At 45.0% G+C, this 20,952-nt stretch overlaps 1 protein-coding gene across 2 annotated transcripts in view; it reads right to left on the bottom strand.

Moving 5' to 3' along the window:
- Positions 1 to 20,952, bottom strand: part of PTP4A3 (protein tyrosine phosphatase 4A3) — an 88,446-nt gene that overhangs the window by 50,851 nt on the left and 16,643 nt on the right. The window contains exon 2 of one of the 2 annotated variants that reach the window (XM_066578731.1): positions 3,009 to 3,041. The exons of the other annotated variant lie outside the window; for it this stretch is intronic. The gene's annotated coding sequence lies outside the window, so the exon portion shown is untranslated. The remainder of the gene's footprint in view (positions 1 to 3,008; positions 3,042 to 20,952) is intronic. 2 annotated transcript variants of the gene reach the window in all.

Here is a 20,952-nt window from a genome sequence, read left to right as displayed (position 1 = left end):
GTAACATCCCACCAGACCAGTGCAATCCCTGCCTGCAATACCCTGTGCTGCGGGGATTACTGCGCCTCCACCATGTAACATCCCACCAGACCAGTGCAATCCCTGCCTGCAATACCCTGTGCTGCGGAGATTACTGCGCCTCCGCTTTGTAACATCCCACCAGCCCAGTGCAATCCCTTTCTGCAATACCCTGTGCTGCGGGGATTACTGCGTCTCCGCTATGTAACGTCCCACAAGATAAATGCAATCCCTCCCTGCAATACCCTGTGCTGCGGGGATTACTGCGCCTCCGCTTTGTAATGTCCCACCAGATCAGTGCAATCCCTGCCTGCAATACCCTGTGCTGCGGGGATTACTGCGCCTCCACCATGTAACATCCCACCAGACCAGTGCAATCCCTGCCTGCAATACCCTGTGCTGCGGAGATTACTGCGCCTCCACTATATAACGTCCCACCAGACCAGTGCAATCCCTGCCTGCAATACCCTGTGCTGCGGAGATTACTGCGCCTCCACTATATAACGTCCCACCAGACCAGTGCAATCCCTTTCTGCAATACCCTGTGCTGCGGGGATTACTGCGCCTCCGCTTTGTAACGTCCCATCGGACCAGTGCAATCCCTTTCTGCAATACCCTGTGCTGCGGGGATTACTGCGCCTCCACCATGTAACATCCCACCAGATCAGTGCAATCCCTTCCTGCAATACCCTGTGCTGCGGGGATTACTGTGCCTCCACTATGTAACGTCCCACCAGCCCAGTGCAATCCCTTCCCGCAATACCCCGCGAGGCAGGGAAACCAACTGCTTCCACTCTGCAAGCCATGTGGGGACCTCCTACTTGTCTCTATTGTCCGTCTCTGAAGAGGACTCTGGTTTGGCTTAGGCCCCACTCACATCCGCGCTCTACCATCCCTATAGATTCCCAAGGTTCGGCTCAACTACAGGAGCACCAGAATCACCAGACCCAAACAGACACCATTGACCATAGGCACTACTTTGTCTGGGATTTTGTGCCCGATGCGCTCTGAACGGAGCCTCCGGCCCAGATATGAATGGGCCCTTATATACTTTGTCATGTTACAAGGCCTAGTAGGTGGTCAAATATTGACTTCTAGAGAAACTCCATTCCAATAGGGGGCGCTGAAGAGGCACTGTAGCATATTCTATTTGCATACCAAAATTTACAGACAGCCGTTTTGTAGTTCTTGCCCCTCATGAGTGCACAGTAGGGCTCTGGTTGGTTGGGCGAGAGGCCATCAACACAAGTCTAAGAGGAGCAACATTTCTCCTTGTGGAGGACCATGAGGGTGTTGGGAGTCTTACAGGCCATGCAATGCTCTTGGGGGAAAAATCTATGCAAATGAGATGGAATTCTCCACAGCACCACCCATCGGAAGGTAGTTACCCTACGAGTCACCATCCGACCGCCTGACAAGCCTTACAACAGGACTAGGCATGTGAGCCAAACCAGAACATCCATGTAGAGACAGCTGTTTCAGGGTTTTGGTTGGCTTGGTGAGAGGCTACAAATGTTAGTCTGGGAGCCGGTAACGTTTCTCCTTGTGGAGAGTGCTACGAGCGTGTAGGGAGTCTTATAGGCCATGCAATGCTCCCTGGGAAAAGGTCTCTTATGCTGCTCTCCACATGGAGAAACATTATCCCACACGCTAACTCAACGTTAAGTGCAAGAGGCATGATGGGACCAAGTAGGCAGACTAGTGGGCATTCCTGGCACCAGGGTCTTATCTTGCAGTACAATTATCTAAAGAGGGGGGTATTACATTGGTAAAAGGCTGCAGTACCAAAGACGGAACAAGAACAAGCGTGGCGACAACAGTTTACGTGTAACGAGCCTCCAGCAGACTGCATGCAGAAAAGCAGTACCGAGCTTTAGACCGCTAGGATCCTGTTCACGTCTCCTTTCAAAGGTTCCATCAAGATGCTGGAAAAAAACAGTGTGGCATACAGCGCTACCTTCTGGTGAAACGATGGACACAATGATGGAACCCGTTAGAATCAATGGGGTCCATCAGGGTGTTCAATGACAGAACAGAAAAATGCAAATCCTAAACCTCCTCGCCACCGCCCACAGTAAGTTTACATCGCTGCTGCCTGGGCTCTGTGCAGCAGCAACCTAAATGTAAGTTCTGGGTCAGTGGGCAATCACGGCCCCCACATTAGATAAAACACCCGAAACAGGCTGTTACCAACACAACATGTTCAGGTGCCGTCATTGGGACCTGATTAATTTGGGTCCTGATGACATCATCAGTGCCAGCCAATCACAGCGCTCGCTGTGAATTTTGATGCATCAAAATCTACATAATTAGTGTGGATTTTGCCACAGATCCACATGCGGATTTCACCCTTTCAAACGCAGTGGTGACGTCTGGTGCAGATCCACGCCGACCGCTACACCAGAGCTGTAATGAGGAACGTGATGTGGATATTCCATAAAAGAAAATGATACTACATGCGGATGAACCCTTACATTATTACAGTTATTACACCAATTAACCATCGATACCTTGTATATACATTAAAAACTTCATTAAAAAATCCGAAATTCAAAAATTACTGTTAAATTAGTAATTCTTCTAGATTAGTTTGAAACATCCAAGAGTTTTTAAAAGTGCTTCCAAAATAAAGTGGAAATGTACATCTGACAAAATTTGATATTATATATATATATATTTTTTTTTTTTTCTTCGCATATCTGATACGCCAGTTCAAAAAAAAAAAAAAATTTGAAAAAAGTTTCCACAATTTAGTCATTTGTAATAAATATACGCATGTTGTATCGCTCTACTTTTACCACCTCAATACAGTACAAGCTCAGCATCACTTGGATGTGTAAGACCTCTACTTGTTCTCTCTTAAAAAGGGACATGCCAAATTTCCAAAATTAAGACAAACAGGCTTGCTCTTGAAGGGGTTAATGGCCGTGTGAACAGAGCCTCATACACGCAAGCAAACCTAGGTAGATCCATCAGTGATTGGCACTTACCTCCCACTGTTCCGTCGTAATGCTCTGAACTCCCTGCAAGACATAAAATACGGTTACTGCTTAAAGGGATATTCTGGGATGGCACCAATCAACCGCCTCCGCCCAATCATACTTGGTTTACTAATATTTGGGATTTGTGACCAGTTCTCTCACATGATCCACCAGCGCTACTGCGTTCCGTCAACACTGACATTGTGTCTGCAGGTCAGCTGGTTTCATCTACGGATCAGCAATGGCACGGCGTGGACAGGGCAGAGCCCAGCGGCGCGGACAGGGCGGAGCCCAGCGGCAGACTTATTTTGCACAAGGAATGGCGTATACAGATTTAGGCTGGGCTCACACAGGCGGATTCCAATTGCAGAATCCGCTATTGGTGCCCGAGTGGCGGATCTGCAACATTGAAAAGCATGTACTTTCACTTTTTCGTTTACATTCGTGGATATGAATTGCGTATGCCACGAGCGGAAGAAAAAAACTAAACAAAAAACACAGTATGCTCTATTATGCCACGGATGGACTCCATTGACGTCAATAGAGGCGTCCGAGCCACATCCCTTACACAATTAACATTGCATACGGGCCGCGGGCAGCTGCATCATCACTTAGCGACGGCGAGGAAATTACAGACATTGGGGGGGGGGGGGGGAAACACAAACAAAAAACCAAAAACTGTACCGTGCATGACCGAAAGTGAGCCGCCGCGGTCACCTGCAATACAGAAACAGTCACCATCCGGGCTCACAGATAGAATCCACTGCGGGCCCCACATGCGGAATCTGGTTCGCTCATGAGAGTCCGGCCTTCCCCAACTCAGAGGCCAATGAAGGGCGTTCTGCTGCTCAAGATGAGCCGATGCGCCAATTTCTCGCTCAGTGCGCTGTCAGCGGCCACATATATACGGGACAGTAATTGCCTGACTGTTGTTTCCAGATGAATTCGGGTGATCATCGCCCCTCTTAAAAGGTACTTTTAGACTACCAATTCACCAGCAATGCTTAGCGTGCCTCTGGTAGCCCAAGCGTGTGTTCACATCGGCGCACACCGCAACAGATTTTTCTGCGGAGATCCACATTTAAAAAAAAAAAAAAAGCATCAATTTGCGGCCGGGACGCAGCTATGCACTTAACTGCCGGCGGATCCACATCCCTTTTCAGTGGGTTTACGAGTATGGATTTCCCGACGTGGATTCGCTCCGGTCCCGGCGTCCTACAGCGACGAGTCACTTTTTATTCCGTGAGCAAATCTGAAATCATGGTGCGGACTACAGAGCGGCTTCACGTGGACCGCAGCGCAACACGGCGAAGGAGGACCGGCAGTGGATTGGATGAGAATCCACATCAAATTTCCACCGTGTGAACTTAACCTAAGAAAAGCCCTGGAAGACGGGCAACGGAAACTGGTGGATTATGGGGACAACGGCACAAAGAAAGTGCCAGGTCATGTGACCCAGGACCGCCTTAATTATTACAGGTATTAGAGAAAGCGAACTTGAACTTATAACTAGAACCGATCATGGACTGGAAACTTCGCGGCGGCACAATAGGAGTAACAACAAAAACAAAAGGTCTTATCTGCCATCAGCGGTATTTATAAAGCAGACACGTGGTGCTCCCAGGTTACATAGTGACATGCAGCTCAGCCTGATCCGGAATCACAGGGGACAACCTTGAGATTGCCAACAAAGCCTTATGTAGAGATCTACATTGTAGGCCATCTCCAGCCTTCCGCTCCCGCACCTCTCGTAAACTTATACACCTTGCAACGTGCTTGGCAGGAAGCGCGGGCAGCCATCCGGAGGGAGGGACAAACCAAAACCCTTGTTTGGGCTGTAGCCAAGGCATTCTTGGCTCCCACTCTCTGGAGAACATGCCAGGCCTGTGTACCGGCTCAGAACTGGAATGCATTATATTTCCACTTGTGGGGAGGTTTAGAAAACATGAGATTTGACTTGAGGAAACCCCCCGGGGCCCGGAGTGTTGGGGGCCATTTACTTTATTCATCTGAACGAATGTTGCAGAAACCCAGGCATAGAGCGTTTCCAACGGCACCGCATCTACCGAAACCACCTTGACCAAAGTCACTAATAATCTACCAAACTGGGCTGTGCAGTTAGCAAGCCAAACCTCCAACCTCCGACTCCACAGCCCTGGAGAGGACAAACCTTCAAGAAAATCAGTAGTTCAGTGTACTGGAAGTTTAGGTAAGCTTTGACCTTCCTCAATACTGTCTTCCTGTTCTCGCTAGCAGTTCTGAGATGAGTGCCGCATGCCCACCGACCAATGCCGCCTTCCTCTGGGCAGTAGGGGAGGAGCTTCACTGAGCATGTGCAGACAGTGCCGCACCAATTCATATCAACTAAAAGCCTTGAGGACGCAGCACAAGGATACTTAGTCTAATGGGGAGGAAAGGCAATCACTGATTTTCTATGGCTGTTTCCACATCTCTAGTTCTCAAGGTCTTTGATAAACAGGGGCTTAGATGAACAGAACATATTTATAGGATATTTCTAAACTTTTCTAAACTCCTATTAAAAGGAAAACCACAACAAATTCTGCATTTAGTTAGTAAAACCGTATTTATAATATTTTATTATAGGCCGGAGTCGGTACATTTCTGCCAACTCCACAGCCCCGCTACCAAAGCCTCACGACACTACTCTGCGCTCCTTGTTATAGACTGGTCCCCCTCTACATTACTGTGTACTACTCCTTGTAGACCAGTCGGCCTCCACCTTCTACGTTCCTGTGTACTCCTAGACCCGTCATCTTCCGCCCTCCAAATTACTGTGTGTTCCTTATACACCCATCCTCCTCCACCTTCTACATTACTACCGTATGTACTCTTCCTCTGACCCCTATCCATTGTGTACTACTCCTTCTAGACCAACCGTCCTCCATCTTCTACATTACTGTGTACTCCTAGACCAGACCTCCTCCACCCTCTCCATTACTGTGTACTCCTAGACTCGTCCTCCTCCATATTCTACATTACTGTGTACTCCTAGACCCATCCTTCTCCACTTTCTACATTACTGTGTACTCCTAGACCAGGCCTCCTCCACCCTCTCCATTACGGTGTACTCCTAGACTCGTCCTCCTCCATATTCTACATTACTGTGTACTCCTAGACCCATCCTTCTCCACCTTCTACATTACTGTGTACTCCTAGACCAGGCCTCCTCCACCCTCTCCATTACTGTGTACTCCTAGACTCGTCCTCCTCCACCTTCTATATTACTGTGTACTTCTAGACTCATCCTCCTCCAACCTCAACATTACCGCGTACTTGATGCTCCTCCTCCTAGATCTGTCCCCTTCTAACTTCTATATTACTGTGCGTTCTCCTTTCTAGACCCGTCCTCTTTCGCCTTGTACAGTCCTTGTGCTCCTCCTTCTAGACCTTCTCTGCCTTCTGCATAACTCTGGACTCCTCCTTCCAGACCTGTCCTCTGCCTTCTACAGTACTCTGTTCTCCTTCTAGGCCTGCTCTGCAATTTCTACATTACTGCATGCTTCTTCTAGATCTTTTCCCTGCGAACCACTCACTCATATTACAAATCCTCTTGTGCCTTGGCATCACAGACGTTGCCCTCCCCTTGATAGTCTCATACCTTACCAACAGAATATTTTGTGTCTCCAACTCGTCTTGACCGCTCTTCGTTGGCGTCCCTCAAGGCTCTTATGTCCCGGGACCCTTAGTCTTTCCCATCTATACATTTGGTCTAGAACAGATCATAGAATCCTATGAGTGTAGATACTAATTGTATGCTGACAACACTCAAACTTACATCTTCAACCCAGACTTTATCGCTCTGCTATACAAAGTTGCAGATCAGTCAGTCATATGCACCTTCTCCTTCCACTTTCTGAAACTTTTTCCCATCTCACTCAGCCCCACTCCCACCCTAATAGTCTCAAACAGTTTATGGCTACTCCCTCCACCCCCATGTCCCAAGTCCATTGCCTCGGACAACCTTTTATTCCACAGCATTTAAAACTGCAAATCCAAGCCCTCGGCCCTTCCCGCTGCCTCCAACTCAAAAACATCAATGTGATCTACTCTTTCTTTAACCCAGAGTCAATGATAAATCCATGTACATGCCATTATCTTCCATCCAGGCACGTGCCACATTCTTGTGGCTACCCATCTAACTCTTGCACCCCTCAACTCCATCCTAGACATCTACCTGTTCCCTTGTTCCATCTCCACCGATCCCTACACGGGCTTCTGATTGTCCAGACAACTTACCCTTATACATCATTGTGAATACTGTGGACTAGGTTCACACCGAGGAACCCAATGGGGAATTTTCCATGCGAATTCCACCTCTAAAACCCCATCTAAGCCGCGAATTGCACCAGGAGTCGCATGTGGATTTAGCCATGTCAATTAGCAAAGCTCTGCATGTGGAATTTCCCACCCAATGCCACGCGGATCCGTGTGATGTAGTGGCGCAACGTGTCAGACGTTTTACACATCGACAAGACTTCATCCACAGACAGATCCGCGACAGAACAGCCATAGATTTTTCAATGGTTTTACAGGTGGAATCCATGGAGAAAAATCCATCATGTGAACACCATGTGATCACCCAGCGGATTCTGCCACCATTTTTGCCAAAGATCCGCAAAAGGGGTTAGTCCTGTAAAAGGGACAAAATTCACACCTGGAATTCCAAAATGTATCCTGCGCAGCCCCCATAATGGGGAGGTCCCCACCCAACAAGGCACCTGATGCCCAAACTTGGAAGCCTGAAAACTCACCTTTTTAGAAAGGCTCACCCTAGAATAACCCTGCTGCCGTCCCCGCAGCTCCTGCTCTTAGATAGGGTCTCCTCCACCCGTCGCAGTCCTGTGGTCCTCGCCCGCTCCACCAACCTGTCACTCACATATCAGGAAGTCAATCTGGGTGCAATTCTATGTTTGCTACTGTAGCAGAATGTAACCCGCACATAACGAGGCATCTTAGCTTTAAGCCTTGTTTCTGTAAGCTCAGTCATTGCTTCCCCAAGGTTAGATACAAAGTAAAAATGTTCAGGAACCATTTAGGTCTTCAGTAATATTCAGATGCCTCGAAGCGCATTTTATATTCCCACAGAAATGTGTAAACAAGCGCTGCGAATCTCCTCCAACGCAGCAAATACTGCAAGTATTTATATGTTCACAAAAGCTAAAACTGCAGCCCGAAATAATCTGATCACAACCCGCTACCCCCTGATGGCATAAATGATCAGTCATAAAGCTCAACTCTACAGAAAAATACTTCCTATGTAAATCTATAGGGGCAGTATTATAGTAGTTATATTCTTGTACATAGGGGGCAGTATTATAGTAGTTATATTCTTGTACATAGGTGGCATTATTATAGTAGTTATATTCTTGTATATAGGGGGCAGTATTATAGTAGTTATATTCATGTACATAGGAGACAGTATTATAGTAGTTATATTCTTGTACATAGGAACAGTATTATAGTAGTTATATTCTTGTACATAGGAACAGTATTATAGTAGTTATATTCTTGTACATAGGAACAGTATTATAGTAGTTATATTCTTGTACATAGGAACAGTATTATAGTAGTTATATTCTTGTACATAGGAGGCAGTATTATAGTAGTCATATTCTTGTACATTGGGACGGTATTATAGTAGTTGTATTCTTGTACACAGGGGGCAGTATTATAGTAGTTATATTCTTGTACATAGGAGCAGTATTATAGTAGTTATATTCTTGTACACAGGGGGCAGTATTATAGTAGTTATATTCCTGTACATAGGAGCAGTATTATAGTAGTTATATTCTTGTACATAGGGGCAGTATTATAGTAGTTATATTCTTGTACATAGGAGTCAGTATTATAGTAGTTATATTCTTGTACATAGGAGTCAGTATTATAGTAGTTATATTCTTGTACATAGGAGTCAGTATTATAGTAGTTATATTCTTGTACATAGGGGGCATTATTATAGTAGTTATATTCTTGTATATAGGGGGCAGTATTATAGTAGTTATATTCTTGTACATAGGAACAGTATTATAGTAGTTATATTCTTGTACACAGGGGGCAGTATTATAGTAGTTATATTCTTGTACATAGGGAGGAGTATTATAGTAGTTATATTCTTGTACATAGGAGCAGTATTATAGTAGTTATATTCTTGTACACAGGGGGCAGTATTATAGTAGTTATACTCTTGTACATAGGGGGCAGTATTATAGTAGTTATATTCCTGTACATAGGAGCAGTATTATAGTAGTTATATTCTTGTACATAGGGGCAGTATTATAGTAGTTATATTCTTGTACATAGGAGTCAGTATTATAGTAGTTATATTCTTGTACATAGGGGGCATTATTATAGTAGTTATATTCTTGTATATAGGGGGCAGTATTATAGTAGTTATATTCTTGTACATAGGAACAGTATTATAGTAGTTATATTCTTGTACACAGGGGGCAGTATTATAGTAGTTATATTCTTGTACATAGGGAGGAGTATTATAGTAGTTATATTCTTGTACATAGGAGCAGTATTATAGTAGTTATATTCTTGTACACAGGGGGCAGTATTATAGTAGTTATACTCTTGTACATAGGGGGCAGTATTATAGTAGTTATATTCCTGTACATAGGAGCAGTATTATAGTAGTTATATTCTTGTACATAGGGGGCAGTATTATAGTAGTTATATTCTTGTACATAGGAGCAGTATTATAGTAGTTATATTCTTGTACATAGGGGCAGTATTATAGTAGTTATATTCTTGTACATAGCCGCAGTATTATAGTAGTTATATTCTTGTACATAGGGGGCAGTATTATAGTAGTTATATTCTTGTACATAGGAGGCAGTATTATAGTAGTTATATTCTTGTACATAGGAGGCAGTATTATAGTAGTTATATTCTTGTACATAGGAGGCAGTATTATAGTAGTTATATTCTTGTACATAGGGGCAGTATTATAGTAGTTATATTCTTGTACATAGGATGCAGTATTATAGTAGTTATATTCCTGTACATAGGGAGCAGTATTATAGTAGTTATATTCTTGTACTTAAGGGGCAGTATTATAGTAGTTATATTCTTGTACATAGGGAGCAGTATTATAGTAGTTATATTCTTGTACTTAAGGGGCAGTATTATAGTAGTTATATTCTTGTACATAGGCGGCAGTATTATAGTAGTTATATTCTTGTACATAGGATGCAGTATTATAGTAGTTATATTCTTGTACATAGGGAGCAGTATTATAGTAGTTATATTCTTGTACATAGGAGGCAGTATAATAGTAGTTATATTCTTGTACATAGGAGGCAGCATTATAGTAGTTATATTCTTGTACATAGGGGCAGTATTATAGTAGCTATATTCTTGTACATAGGATGCAGTATTATAGTAGTTATATACTTGTACATAGGAGGCAGTATTATAGTAGTTATATTCCTGTACATAGAGGGCAGTATTATAGTAGTTATATTCTTGTACATAGGAGGCAGTATTATAGTAGTTATATTCTTGTACATAGGGGGCAGTATTATAGTAGTTATATTCTTGTACATAGGGAGGAGTATTATGCTAGTTATATTCTTGTACATAGGGGGCAGTATTATGCTAGTTATATTCTTGTACATAGGGAGGAGTATTATACTATTTATATTCTTGTACATAGGGGGCAGTATTATATATTCTTGTACACAACACATGTAGTAGTGCAGTGATGCTACACTAAAGAGATTAGTCTGGAGACCAGTAAAATAAATTTGGAGAACGACAACCACTTTTGTGTTCTGTACAGTTGCCATTTTCCTCTAATATTAGCAGCTCTTATAAAGTTATCTACTCCGGGAGGAGACATGGAGCACAGGGGTAACCTTCTCCTAGAAAGAGCAGCTTATGAAATTTGTTCTTTACTCAGATTACAAGGAAGCGATAAATACAAAAAAAAAAAAAAAAAAGTTGAAGTGATGAGATACTGGGAATATACACACAAGATTGCAGAATGGAGTAGGCAGTGAACCTTGGGAGGAATCTTACATTCATATGTCAGGAATCAGCTATCAGCACTTGTGAAGAGATGACATCCTACCCCCCTTTACTGGGAATCCAGATGGTGCGCGCCTGAAAGAGGAGTTGCGTCAGCAGGGCTACAGATACCCACACCGTGCTCCTCCCCGCACTGCGCTCCTCCGCTTGGGCACATGTATTTTTAAGTCAAAATAAAAAATAGACAAGGTCTTGTCTCGGTCATTGCTGTGGAGACCCAAAGCGGTTTTTGGCAATCTCAAAAGGCAGCAAGAAAAGACTTTCAGTACACAAGCCAATTCACCAGCCTTCTGATTAGGACAGAGTGACCCGGGGTTTAAAGCTCGAGGCGGCCCCGGAGTCTCTCAGAGTTCCTGTGTGAACCATGAAAAAAAGTTCTGCTGCCAAGCGAGCAGCTCAGGATTTCCCAGGAATCACGAAGCTGATAGATTTTACTGCTCATTAAAAACTCACACAAAATGGTCCAACAGCAGATTTAAGTCCTTTGTGAGCCACATACTAGTGGTCTTCACTACGTGGCCCTGCAAACGATGGGAAACTACAACGCCACTTGTGATGGTGTCAACAGCAAGAAAGTTCAGGCCTCCGAAAAAGACAAAAGTAATCTAGTAAATAGAGGCAATATATAAGTTATATTATGGCTGCCCACCCACTGCAGAACTAAATTTAAACTCCTCTACCTCACCCACAAAAGCTCTGCATGGCGCTGTGCCACCATACATCGCCTCCCTCCTGTCCGTACACCACCCAGCCCGCTCACTCCAATCGGCTAACACACTCAGACTAAACACCCCTGTAATACGAACCTCACATGCTCACCTACAGGACTTCACTAGAGCAGCACCCATCCTCTGGAACGCTCTACCCCAAGGCATCCGCACAATCCCCGATGCACGAAACTTCAGACATGCCTTAAAAACGCACCTCTTCAGGGAAGCATACCAAATCCCCTGACTTAGTCCCCTGCGTATATTAACTTTTTTCACAACACTTCTGCCCTATTCAGCAATTCCAGCACCCTGATTGGTGAATTAGTCAACCCAAACAACCAATCAGGGTGCTGGAATTGCTGAATAGGGCAGAAGTGTTGTGGAAAAAGTAATTATTCTTGTACATAGGGGTAGTATTATAGTAGTTATATTCTTGTACATAGTGAGCAGTATTATAGTAGTTATATTCTTGTACATAGGGGGCAGTATTATAGTAGTTACATTCTTGTACATAGGGGCAGTATTATAGTAGTTATATTCTTGTACATAGGGGCAGTATTATAGTAGTTATATTCTTGTACATAGGGGACAGTATTATAGTAGTTATATTCTTGTACATAGGGGACAGTATTATAGTAGTTATATTCTTGTACATAGTGAGCAGTATTATAGTAGTTATATTCTTGTACATAGGGGGCAGTATTATAGTAGTTATATTCTTGTACATAGGAGCAGTATTATAGTAGTTATATTCTTGTACATAGGGGGCAGTATTATAGTAGTTACATTCTTGTACATAGGGGGCAGTATTATAGTAGTTACATTCTTGTACATAGGGGGCAGTATTATAGTAGTTACATTCTTGTACATAGGGGGCAGTATTATAGTAGTTATATTCTTGTACATAGGGGGCAGTATTATAGTAGTTATATTCTTGTACATAGGGGGCAGTATTATAGTAGTTATATTCTTGTACATAGGGGGCAGTATTATAGTAGTTATATTCTTGTACATAGGGGGCAGTATTATAGTAGTTATATTCTTGTACATAGGAGGCATTATTATAGTAATTCTATTGTACATAGGAGGCAGTATTATAGTAGTTATATTGTTGTGCTTTGGGGGCAGTATTATAGTAGTTATCTTCTTGTACATAGGGGGCAGTATTATGGTAGTTATATTCTTGTACATAGGGGGCAGTATTATGGTAATTCTATTCTTGTACATAGGGGGCAGTATTATAGTAGTTATATGTTTGTGCATAGGGGGACAGTATTATAGCAGTTATATTCTTGTACTTAGGGACACTATTATAGTAATTATATTTTTGTACATAGGGGACAGTATTATAGTAGTTATATTCTTGTACATAGGAGGCAGTATTCTAGTAGTTATATTCTTGTACATAGGGGGCACTATTATAGTAGTTATGTTCTTGTACATAGGGGGCAGTATTATAGTAGTTATTTTCTTGTAGGGGGGTAGTATTATAGTAGTTATTTTCTTATACATATGGGGCAGTATTATAGTAGTTATATTCTTATACATATGGGGCAGTATTATAGTAGTTATATTCTTATACATATGGGGCAGTATTATAGTAGTTATATTCTTATACATATGGGGCAGTATTATAGTAGTTATATTCTTATACATATGGGGCAGTATTATAGTAGTTATATTCTTGTATATAGCATGCAGTATTATAGTAGTTATATTCTTGTACATAGGGGGCACTATTATAGTAGTTCTATTCTTGTACATAGGGGGCAGTATTATAGTAGTTATATTCTTGTACATAGGGGGCACTAGTATAGTAGTTATGTTCTTGTACATAGGGGCCACTAGTATAGTAGTTATGTTCTTGTACATAGGGGCACTATTATAGTAGTTATTTTCTTGTAGGGGGGCAGTATTATAGTAGTTATATTCTTATACATATGGGGCAGTATTATAGTAGTTATATTCTTGTACATAGGGGGCAATATTATAGTAGCTATATTCTTGTACATAGTGGGCAGTATTATAGTAGCTATATTCTTGTACATAGGGGGCAGTATTATAGTAGTTATATTCTTGTACATAGGGGGCAGTATTATAGTAGTTATATTCTTGTACATAGGGGGCAGTATTATAGTAGTTATATTCTTGTACATAGGGGGCAGTATTATAGTAGTTATATTCTTGTACATAGGGGCAGTATTATAGTAGTTATATTCTTGTACATAGGGGGCAGTATTATAGTAGTTATATTCTTGTACATAGGAGCAGTATTATAGTAGTTATATTCTTGTACATAGGGGGCAGTATTATAGTAATTATATTCTTGTACATAGGGGGAATGCTAGTCGCCATTGAAATAAATGGGATTGTTTTACAGCACTCAGCGTGGCATCTGAGACGTCGTCCTATAGGTTGAGTGAGAGAAGCTTAAGGGCTGTAACACTGCAAGGTCTGGCCACATCTATTGTTTGCCAATCTATGGTTAGCTTATGTAAAATACCAAATTTATCAGAAAATAGAAGACGTTACTAGACAAATGAAACTTTTTTCCCCCTTCTCATTTCTAACATCTACTGAAAAAAATAAAATCTGATTTTTGGACAATGTGCCTGCAGCCGGATCCATTGCCGCTTGAAATTATACAGATCAGCTTTTTGCTGCATAAGCAGACTGAATGGTGGGGGCTGGGAGAACTTCAAAGGCATTCCAAGTATCTGGTGAGGATGAAGAGAGAATCACAAGCACAATGCCGACCCCACAAAGCCCAGTCCTGGCCGGCAAACACTGGCCCACATTCCAAGCACAAGCCTTTCTCTGCTTCAAAGACGTTCCTCATCCTCGCTCTATTCACCAACACGCCGACACTTAAATACATAGAATGACTGTGGCACTGGGGAAACAAAGACATTAAAGCGGAGATGTGCCAACCCGCCGCAGTAAGGACGCATTCACACCCTGTAGCAACAAGCTGGCGCCTTCAGAGAGGTTAATGCATTCTCATGAGTACAATGAATTCTAGCTGTGCCTTCATGCCACCAAGCATGGTGGTCTACGGTTGGGCGTGAAGGTCAATTTTCTCTTTTGATGGTTTTCCAAACCAAATACTTACGGCCGACTGACCTTGTACCCCGGTGAAGCCCCTCAGCAGAATGCAGGCTCAATAAAGTCTAACATTAGAGAAGTTTAATAATTCATGTTTCTCCTTGTGGAGAGCACCAAGCTGGAATGGGGAGTCATATATAGGCAATGCAAAGCTCCCTGGGAAGAAAGTATGCAAATAGGGGAGAGAAAAGTACTTCCACAGCAATGCCGATTGGAAGGCGACTTCCCTAAATATCAGTGCCCAACTTCTCTACAGGCTTGACTTCTATCATTTAGAGGTGATCTCCAAATATCCTCTAGGTTCCTGAAGAGCGTTCGGCAAACTGCCCTTCACTAGCTGGAGGCACTTCTAGTAGGAGAGAACCGATATACAATGCATAGAATGATAATCTCTCAACCCAATGCTGAAAACTCAGCAGCCAAAGTGCCTATTCAATGCTGCGTGTCCCAGTGGTTGGGAGAATGACAGCAAACATCCGCATGGAAAGATCGTCAGATTGAAAGAATGGCGCATAGTGATCCATTCTACACTGTGGGTGAAATTGGACGTCACATCCCAAGCCATCAGAAGGCGCTTGCAGGATATTGGGCCAGAAGTCCAGCGAGAGGTGATCCATTGACCTCACTCCACCACTCTCATAGGCTAGCGTGGTACAGAGAGAGACGGCAATGGAGGTCTATGTTCCTCAGCAAGGAGTCACGCTTGTGGATAGATGGAGATTGGTCTGGAAACCATATGGGCAGAGCCATGAAGAAACCTTCATGGGGGAACCTCACACCGGTCCTACTCCCAGGCTTTTGGTGTGGGGTGGCGTAATGTATGGTAGTCGGATCCTCTAGTCTTCGTTCCACGCACACTAACAAGCTCGGTGTTACGTTTCGGTCGTGGGACCAGCAGTTTGGCCATTTCTCCAAAGTGTTTCTGGAACCGTTTTTCAACACAACAAAGATAGGCCTCGTGTTGCCCTTCACCTTTAGCATCTCTGGACTTGTCTCTTATAGATCACATCTTGGATATCATTGGTCTGCAATTGCAAAGGTAGCTGTCAGCAGCGCGTCCTGGTGATCGGCACGCCCAAGAGCTTCCAGTGTGGCAGAATATTCCTTAACCAACCATTAATAACCTCATTGATGGTATGTAAGGGCCTGCAGGTGTGTATTCACATGGTGCTCATACTCCATACTGAGGTAATCGAATGCTTTGAATATTTTGTTTCCATTTTTTCATCATTTGCATATCATTAGCATGCCTACCGATTCGACAATTTCCATAAATTCATGGACTACTTTTGCTTTGTGCTGTAATCTGAATGTTGAGGAGGGCATTATTGATGTCCTACGGGAACTCTTAAGCTGCCCAAAACACCCTCAACATGTGTTGGATGAATGATCGCTCATCTGACAGACGTTTCCCACAGGCTAGGCCGAACGGTAAAGGTATTCGAGAAATGAAGCCCCAGCCAGACCACTCTGGTACGGGCTTATCTCCCTAGGCAACAACAGGACCAGACATGAAATTTAACATTCACGATCCTTCTTTCTCCTGGGTAAAAAGTAGAGTGTCCCCCATACACATTAGACAGTCGTGTCCTGCGGTCACTGGCCGGCTCGGAGACCAACAGAACTGTATCCTAAATTCTACTTATCCCTAAACCAGATGCAGACCTCCCCTCTTGTGATTATCCCCTGCACAAGCCGCCAACAGACTTGTCAACTAGAAGAAAACCCAAACAACATACTTCATGTAGCCAAGCATGGACCAGGAGACCAGAGGACACTTCTGCCCGGTTGTCCATCACAATCTGCCCTTTGCTGGTTTAGGAAGGTCTCCATGTAACTTGCAAGGTAAGGAATGTTCCATGGGAGAAGTCAATAACATTAACTAAATTTACCATCTGATGTGGCCTTTCCTGCGCTGCCCCCCCGCTAGGTAGAGTCGTATCAACGTACTTGCTCTAGCCCGATATTTGGGGAGCGTCCAGCAGCGAGGAGAAGGACAGCGGCAGCTGGATATGTGCGTGCGCGGGTATTCCTGCCCTTATCGGTCTCGGATATTCTCAGGAATCCAAGGTCACAGCCAGGGCTCAGAGATCAGTGAAATCATTAAGCTATAAAGGAAGAGATAGGTCTTCAGCAAAAATAAACAGCATGTGGTGAAGAAATGGCAACGAGGAAAGAGCCCTGGAGCGTGGCGCACTACGGCTCGCCCGTGTAAATATACCCCAAGGCTGTGCCAATACATCTTACGGCGATTGCTAGCGGCGTCTTTCAACGCATTGTACAGAATTTGACAGGGTCATTGGTTTTTTTTTTCACTAAAAAGCGTGAAAATAGAGCAGGCAGCGCTTGGAAATCGCGGTGTTCGAGCACAGGTTTGCGAAGGCCCATTGAAACCAATGGGAGTTGTATCGTGGCATTCAGAATGCTGCACGAATCGTGGTAAAGCGCGTGCGGCGAGACGCACGGGTATGTGCACATGGCAACGACTGCCTCGAAAAACTACAGAAAAAATATGCGGTTCTCGGCACGGATCTGCATTGGAATTTGCCGTCAATGGACAAAATAAACACGTGGAAACAATGCATAAAAGTAGTGACGCCATTTTAACCATTCTTTTTAGTCTCCGCATCGGACTTCTGCACACAGATTTTGCCCACTGACTGCTAATTCCGCATGCGGATCGGCGCCATAAACCGTGGATTTTGACCCAGTTTTTGAGGCAGAATTCCTGCAAAAAATTACACCGTGTGAACATACCATTAGGCCCGCTACATTGGGGGGACACGCACAAGATTTGTGCGTTGTGAGATGCACAAATACGAACCCCATTTTTTTGACTGTGGTCATAAACATGAGACATTTTCCCGAATGGCACCATGATGCAATGCAATGCAGGAAACAAATTGCGGAATGTCCCATCTTGCTGCGTGATCTCGCATCGTAGCGCCCATTATTTTCAACGGGGCTGGTGGCAGCATCGTTGGCCCCATTAAGAAAAAAATGGGAGAGACTCTGCGATTCGGCGCCGCGGCTCTTCCCCGCATTAAAGCAAGGCTGTTTTGCCATGAAGCGCCTCACATCCCTAGGGATTTCAAATGATGAGGGGCGTGATATGGCAGAGTTCAGGGCCCCATATCGCGCTCATCCGTGTGAGGTTATGCCAAGTGTTCGAGGTTTGTCCCAGCAGGGTAGTTTGGTGCAAAATTGGAAGGGTGTAGTAGAAAGCTTCCCCTTGTCCCAAGTCCGGCATGCGACGCTCCGCTTCCTGCGGTACAGAACCCCTTTAAGATGGAAAGTCTTCAAGTCAACGTGAAATACTGTATTCAATAAAACACAATCTCCTGAGTCCGTCTGTCCGACCGCCGTAACCGCCAACGCTCAGAGCAGAAACCTGCAAGAGCCAATACAATCCCAAAAAGGATATTAAAAATGTATTAAGCTGTATCCTTCCAATAAAACTAAATCTGGATATTTCATGGTCTGCGCCCAACGTAAACCATCCCGTGCCAAGGCCCTTTTACCCCCGCTGCAACCGACGATCCAATGTCAATAAGCAAACCTCCAGTAAAACAGGATGGTCCGGGCCGCGGGGCGACCCACATTAACACGGCATTCCAGCTGTGGCACGGCATGTTAGAAAGTTACACAAACACAGCTTTCAGAATGGCCATGGGAATAGTAAACCTCCGGGGCCTGTGAGAACCCTCCGCCGCGCACAACATGCACAACAGTCACACAGCAACAGAACCCAAGAGATCCCGGGTTATGTGCCCCACGTACCGGGCACAGGGGCATCACAGAGGATGGGCCCCCAAGCCATATCTGAGAGTCAGTTTGAATTGTCCTTCTATGGCAAGTAGGTTTCATGCATGTGAACGGCCGCCACGTAATCTTACATTTCCCACCGATGCAGAAATTCCCAGCTGGCCGCCAATTCCCCGGCAAACTGAGCCGCTTGCATGGGGCGCTGGAAACATCAGCCGGAGAGGAAGAATGCGAAATGGGTCATCCCCCATAAGAAGACCCCTTCAAAGAGGTTTTCAGGGACTTTGGCTGCCTTCGCACTGGCGAGAAATCTCACACAAGGTTTGTGCGTTGCGAGAGGCACAAATATGAACCCATTGTTTTACGCATTAGTGAAGTCCCCGCGTGGCACCGCGATGCAGGAAACAAATTGCAGCACCTTCTATCTTTCTGCAATATCACCCATTTGTTTCAGTGGGTCCAGTGCCAGCCCAATTGAAAGCAATGGGAGAAACCGCGATCCTCTACTTGGTGTGACAGCCGCAGCGGGGATTCCCCTCATCCCTGCAGTGATGCGAGGCTGTTTACACAAGGATTTCACATTGTGGATAGTGCGATATCGGGCGGTGAATCACAGCCTATCGCCCCGTGTGAGGGCAGCCTTTAAGAATAGCTGCACTTTTACGGAACTCTGGAGATGTTAGAGCGACATCTTCAAAAGTTTAGATTGGTGCGGTTCCAGGTGCCGAGACCCTCACTGACCACAGAAAGGGCAGAACAGCTCCCCCCTCCAGCTACCGTCATCCGGCGTTGGCTCTTCTCAGCGCTCGCAGATGTCTGTAGACTTCAGATGTCTCTTCAACTGCCAAGAGGAGACGAGGAGCGATAACCGAAGGCAGGCGGTGCCCAGGTGAAAGCTGCTGCCCTTTCATCAGCGTGATCGCGGGGGTCTCAGCACCCGGAACCACATTCATCTAAACTTTTGACACGTGGAAAGTTCTTAAAAAGTGCAGCTAAACTCCGATAGCCCGTCACCAAAAGTGTTGGATTGGTAGGAGGGCAGACGCGGGCACGCCTGGCACTCTGAAGGCTAACACCAGCTGGTCCGCGCAGGCATCTGTGCGCCCGATACTGCAGCCCAGTTACATATTAATCTTAGAGAGGACTAGAGATGAGCGAGCGTACTCGGAAAAGCACTACTCGCTCGAGTAATTTGCTTTATCCGAGTATCGCTGTGCTCGTCCCTGAAGATTCGGGTGCCGGCACGGAGCGGGGAGCTGCAGGGGAGAGCGGGGAGGAACGGAGGTAAGATCTTTCTCTCCCTCTCTCCCGCCCGCTCTCCCCTGCTCCCCGCTGCGACTCACCTGTCAGCCGCAGCGGCACCCGAATCTTCAGGGACGAGCGCAGCGATACTCGGATAAAGCACATTACTCGAGCGAGTAGTGCTTATCCGAGTACGCTCGCTCATCTCTAGAGAGGACCCATTACGGGAATTTCTATATTCGTTTTTTACATAGAGACAAACTTTTTTCTTTTTTAAACGGCATACTTAAACTAAGTGCCATACCTCCACGCACAGCGCCCGCCACCCTGCAGGAGTCGGCCATGAAAGTCCGGGTTTTGCAATCCTGGCACACACAGCGCCTCCCCCACAAGCTCCTGCGGCACAACATGTTCTCACAGCACAAGATCTCACAGCTTTCACTAAACCAGCACCGTCTGCGCTTTAACCCCGCAGCTGCCGTTATATTACCGACCGGCAGCTTCTGGGCTGCAGCGCCCTTTACCCATCACGGCGCGTCCGATTCAAGTCAATGGGGGCATTACAAAAAAAAAAAGAGGGCAAACCGATCCCATCCTCGGCGCTTTGCTTTTTCATGGATCCTGGCTGTGCAGCGCTACGAAAAAAAGGTAAGAAAAAAAAAACAAAAAACTAAATATGGAAGTAAAAGTACAAACGTGAACTGCAATGGGTCCGTAGTTTGTGGCGCCCCTCGTCTGACTAAGGCCTGACAATGGGGATGTAACTTGCGAATCCTCACTGCTGGGGAATCTGCTGCTTCCATCACGTAAAGCCGCCGCTTACACCGTCAGTAGCTGTCAGATGACCGCCCGTTGGCCGAGCGCTGCGCTCACTGATGCCCCCACACACACAGGTTTGGGTCAGTCTGACAATGGCTTAAAGGTGTTGGAGTGGCAAACTCCTGATGGTCAGAATAGGCCATCGATAGGAAATCATGAAGGTCAGTAGCCCAGGACCATCATTGATGAGCTGTTGGCTGAGCCAGCATGCTTGTACAATGTGCCTTCTGCCGAACTCAGATGACAGCTCCGTTCTG

Source organism: Eleutherodactylus coqui, chromosome 9, assembly GCF_035609145.1.
Source record: "Eleutherodactylus coqui strain aEleCoq1 chromosome 9, aEleCoq1.hap1, whole genome shotgun sequence".
Classification (NCBI taxonomy): Eukaryota; Metazoa; Chordata; class Amphibia; order Anura; family Eleutherodactylidae; genus Eleutherodactylus; species Eleutherodactylus coqui.
The sequence above is the reverse complement of the archived record's forward strand: the minus strand, read 5'-3'. Positions and strand labels throughout refer to the sequence as shown.